At 43.3% G+C, this 5,705-nt stretch overlaps 1 non-coding gene across 1 annotated transcript; it reads left to right on the top strand.

Annotated features, from left to right (window-relative positions):
* Positions 1–4,559: 4,559 nt before the first annotated feature.
* On the top strand, positions 4,560–4,632 carry Trnaa-cgc (transfer RNA alanine (anticodon CGC)). The gene has a single exon. It is a non-coding gene; the product is annotated as a tRNA-Ala (tRNA).
* Positions 4,633–5,705: the final 1,073 nt, after the last annotated feature.

The raw sequence follows: 5,705 nt of genomic DNA, 5'->3' as shown, positions 1-5,705 counted from the left end.
TTACGAAAAATAGAAGCCGCTAAATATTAGACTCAAAAGAGCTGAAAATTCTTATGTAGCCTCAGTTTAATGTAAAACATTAACTATGTGGCACCAGTAAGCTACCTCAATTAGTTTTGAAGTCATTTACTAATAACGAAATTAGGATTTGGAATGGAGACTTACCTTACTCATGGTAGATTAAGCATCATTGTATTTGTAATAGAAAGTTCTAATTAGAATTAAATTAAGAAGACCGTAAATTTTTAAACGAAAGAGCTTTTATTTAATACATGCCCGATGAAGGGGACATGTAGATACTGCTACCCGTGCCTAGGATGGTTGGTAGCAGATGTTCGGTTTAGCGGTCCGTTGCGCCGCTATATAAATACCAGTCAGAGAGACAGTGATAGACACACTTCCTACCGAGATATCAAACTATCAGTGTCATCAATTGCCCTCTTGCTTTGTGCCTCAGACGAAGTGCGTTTTCGTTAAAAGTAGGAAGTGAACTCTCGAGGAGAGTGCACCGTCCTCGATTGCTTAAGTAGTACGAAAGTAACTATTATTCCTTTGACATTAGATATAGCTGTTTGTCGGAGACTAAAAAGATGGGCTGCGAGACTGATTGAGTTTCAGTTTAAAGTTATTCATCGACCTGACAAGCCGAATGTAAATGCTGGCACGATGAGCCGAAAGGTGCGTGTTTGTGTTAAAATAAGCCGAGAGGAAGAGTTGAAATCAGCTCAGGAGGAGGTTCCACAATGCAAAATATGGAAAAATGATCAATATTTTGTCGGACTAGACGGATTGGTGTACAAGATTACTAGTGAAGGATACCGCTTAGTTAACCTGGAAAGCATGAGAGAGCAAATTATATTGGAACAATATGATTCTAGATTATCTGGACACTGCGGTAAAACAGCAACAAACATTAAAACAGCTGTGTTATATTGGTGGCCGACTCGTAAAGCTGACGTTTTTGAGCTTCTTTCACAATGTGATTGCTGCAACAGACGGAATAATTTGGGAAAAACTAAGGCACCATTACAAGAACTGGCAGAGATTAGTGAACCATTCGAAGGAGTAGGACTTGATGTCATTGGGCCTTTGCCTAAGGTTAAAGACGGGAATAGATATATATTGACCATGTTAGATCATTTATCCAGATATCTTCTCATGATACCAATATTTGATAAGAGTGTCGAGAGTGGATTCTAAAGTTTGGATCACCATTAAGCATAATCATAACCAAGGACCAAATTCCATGAGTGAATTGCTTAAACAGACGTGTAAGCTAATGCAGATAGCGCAACTAGAAACTAGACCAGCACACCCTGAAGGAAATGGACACGTTGAGCAAGTTCACACAACAATCATTAAGATGGTTCAAATGACTCTGAGCACTATGGGACTTAACTGTTGAGGTCATCAGCCCCCTAGAACTTAGAACTACTTAAGCCTAACTAACCTAAGGACATCACACACATCCATGCCCGAGGCAGGGTTCGAATCTGCGACCGTAGCGGTCGCGAGGTACCAGACTGTAGCGCCTAGAACCGCTCGGCCACCAAGTTCATCATTAAGATGTTTTGCCACTATGTAAGCAGTAAACATGAAACATTGGGATGTGTGTCATTCGTACGTCGTGAGCCTTTAGAATGCCAAAAAGGCACATATCAACTGGCCTAAGTCCATATGAAATTGTATATGGAAGATAGATGCATTCACCCTTGCACCTTCCACGATCGCCCGCTGGAATCAGCAATGAACACCTAAAGGAATTAGCTCGCAAGCTAAAGGAGGCATGGAAGGAAGTGAAACGGCGAAATCATCAATCTTTTCTGCAGCAAGCGAAACAACACGATCGCCATGTAGTTGGGCCACAGTATCGATCGAGTCGCAGATCTTGTCTAGTTGAGCAACGTAGTGTTAAAGAAGAGTCAGGTCACAAAGCTTAGGAAGTTTAGGAAACGATCGTATCCGATCTTGGATGTGCTCCCGAAAAGTCACTCTTAAACTCCAACTGCCCCTTCGTTCGAGTGTCGTCCATGTCAATCGTGTAAAGCCGTTTCTGGGTAGACTTCCTGTAGTTTCGCGGGCCGACCGAGGAACCGACCAGCTGTTCCTAAATCCAGGACACAAGCAGCTCGAGGTCGCAGTCCAGATTTCGAGGCCGAGACGTCGTCACACACCGAGCGATCCAGTCCCAGACACCCCTATAAATCTTCGTGTCTGCGTACAGAGTTAGTGAGCGTAAAACGAGTATTTATTTCTCAACCATGTGTATCTGAGAATGCGTTGTGCAAAATATAGATGCCTGCTATTAAATAAAGTGCGAAAGTGGAACTAAATCTTATTCCACACGTTACAACAAATGGTTCAAATGGCTCTGAGCACTATGGGACTTAACATCTGTGGTCATCAGTCTCCTAGAACTTAGAACTAGTTAAACCAAACTAACCTAAGGACATCACACACATCCATGCCCGAGGCAGGATTCGAACCTGCGACCGTAGCAGTCGCGCAGTTCCGGACTGCGCGCCTAGAACCGCGAGACCACCGCGGCCGGCGTTACAACAAGAGACACATTTGCATTATATTCATTGTTTAACACTAGTATTTAAAACTAATTAACCACGTTTGCTGTAATTCTAATTTTTACTATAACAATGTATTCCATTAGTGCTATAGCAGTAGCAATACAGATGACAGGTGTTTTGTTTGAACCGCAATCAGACATGGCAGTTTCAACAAACAATGCTAAACGTACACGTAAATACAATTAGAGTGAAATTCAGCAACAGTTCAGTACTGTTAAGAAGTAAATAGATTTGTTTCGTTCAATCAGGGTGTTGTGTGTTGTCCTTAGGTTAGTTAGGTTTAAGTAGTTCTAAGTTCTAGGGGACTGATGACCATAGATGTTGAGTCCCATAGTGCTCAGAGCCATCGTTCAATCAAAGATAATGACACAGTTTTGGAAACAGGAATGTCTTGGTATAACAGTTGGATTATCGCTAAAACGAAGGTAGTGTCCACATTTGATAATTACGAAAAAGATATTAACTGTTTCTTAAACCATTTGCCACACAAAACCTTGACTAACCTCAAACGTGCCTGTTTTGATGGTTCAAATGGCTCTGAGCACTATGGGACTTAACATCTGTGGTCATCAGTCCCCTAGAACTTAGAACTACTTAAACCTAACTAACCTAAGGACATCACACACATCCATACCCGAGGCAGGGTACGAACCTGCGACCGTAGCGGTCGCGCGGTTCCGGACTGAGCGCCTAGAATCGCTAGACCACCGCGCCTGTTTTGAGTTTGCAGGAAGTGTCCTTCTTACTGTATTTGGTACTCTAGAAGCCGAGATCTATTTGACGTTAAAGAGAAAATTTTAGCCCTTCAACAACAGTCTAGAACGAATTCAGTTAACCTGTCTAATGAAATAACTGTATTAAGAAATATGCAAGGAACCATTACTAATCACTCAGTTTTATAGAACAAATTATAAAGCAGTTTATTAAATGTTTCTACACTATTCGTGGGGAGATGAATGCAATCTTCGGCGAGCTGTTTGATGGATTAAATACTGTGAGTGCTCATTTAGATTTAAACGCTCTGCTTTTAAGAATTACTGACAGTCTATCGAATGCTAGAATTCATGCTCTTAAATTAAGAACAGCTCTAGAAAGTAGTTCAAACGGTGCTATTGCACCCAGACCAGTTCTTACACATATTACTATTAATTGAACGTAAGTTTGATGCAACATCTACTATGGTTTACCGTGTTAATTCAAAATTGGCTCTGAGCACTATGGGACTTGACATCTGGGGTCATCAGTACCCTACAACATAACTACTTAAACCTAACTAACCTAAGGACATCACAGACACCCATGCCCGAGGGAGGATTCGAACCTGCGACAATAGCGCTTGCGCGGTTCCAGACTGAAGCGCCTAAAAGCATACGGCCACAACGGCCGGCACCGTGTGAACTCTTACACTACAGGCCATTAAAATTGCTACACCACGAAAATGACGTGCTACAAACGCGAAATTTAACCAACAGAAAGAAGATGCTGTGATATGCAAATTATTAGCTTTTCAGAGTATTCACACAAGGTTGGCGCCGGTGGCGACACCTACAATGTGCTGACATGAGGAATGTTTCCAGCCGATTTCTCATACACAAACAGCAATTGACCGGCGTTGCCTAGTGAAACGTTGTTGTGATGCCTCGTGTAAGGAGGAGAAATGCGTACCATCACGTTTCCGTCTTTGATAAAGGTCGGATTGTAGCCTATCGCGATAGAGGTTTATCGTATCGCGACATTGCTGCTCACGTTGATCGAGATCCAATGACTGTTAGCAGAATATGGAACCGGTGGGTTCAGGAGGGTAATACGGAACGCCGTGCTGGATCCCAACGGCCTCGTATCACTAGCAGTCGAGATCACAGGCATCTTATCCGCATGGCTGTAACGGATCGTGCAGCAACGTCTCGATCCCTGGGTCAACAAATGGGGACGTTTGCAAAACAACAACCATCTGCACGAACAGTTCGAAGACGACCGAGCGAGGTGGTGCAGTGGTTAGCACACTGGACTCGCATTCGGGAGGACGACGGTTCAATCCCGTCTCCGGCCATCCTGATTTAGGTTTTCCGTGATTTCCCTAAATCGCTTCAGGCAAATGCCGGGATGGTTCCTTTGAAAGGGCACGGCCGATTTCCTTCCCCATCCTTCCCTCACCCGAGCTTGCGCTCCGTCTCTAATGACCTCGTTGTCGACGGGACGTTAAATAACTAATCTCCTCCTCCTCCTCCTCGAAGACGTTTGCAGCAGCATGAACTATCAGCTTGGAAACCATGGTTGCGGTTACCCTTGACGCTGCATCACAGACTGGAGAGCCTGCGATGGTGTACTCAACGACGAACCCTGCTGCACGAATGGCAAAACGTCATTTTTTTCGGATGAATCTAGGTTCTGTTTAGAGCGACATGATGGTCGCATCCGTGTTTGGCGGCATTAAGGTGAACGCACATTGGAAGCGTGCACTCGTCATCGGGAATACTTTGCTTCTTCTCGATTCAGTGGAGGTTGTAGGCCGCCATATTAGTTAATTAGACTTTCTTGGACCCTAGTTTGAATGTCCTCTTCTATCACATAGTCCCGGAGGTAGATTGCCTCTTCCTGGCGCGTTAATTCGTACGAAACACCCATTGCCGTCGTCGACGCAATGCTAGGGAATCGCGATACAAGCGACTCCGCTATGTCATTAAGCAATGAACACTAAATGAAACAGTCATTTGCGGATTCAAATCAACTTCACGCAGTCCTGCATTTATGAAATATCGATAAACTGTCGCCAGCCTCACTTTGACATCCGAGAGAAGGTTACTTGCCTTAATTGCACCACATGTATCACCCCTACAATAATATAATTGCACTCAGACTCCCGATAGAAACGCTAGACTGGAAATAATACACTACGACAAGTCTTCACATAACCTCCAGACTAATGACATGCAATTTATCCGGAATCTGAGCGTAGAAAATCTGTCAATAATAGTTTAAAAATGAGAGGTTCAAATAGAACACAAAACTGAAATCTTCAATTTGCTTGGAAAGTACACAGTTTAATATGGTTTTAACAAGTATTGACAAGGCCCTTTTTCGACAACTGTCACATTCATCTAGCTGTTAGTTGACAAAAGTCTG

The sequence above is a fragment of the Schistocerca gregaria genome, chromosome X, assembly GCF_023897955.1.
Source record: "Schistocerca gregaria isolate iqSchGreg1 chromosome X, iqSchGreg1.2, whole genome shotgun sequence".
In the NCBI taxonomy this organism is placed as follows: domain Eukaryota; kingdom Metazoa; phylum Arthropoda; class Insecta; order Orthoptera; family Acrididae; genus Schistocerca; species Schistocerca gregaria.
This window is presented reverse-complemented; position numbering and strand designations above follow the sequence as displayed.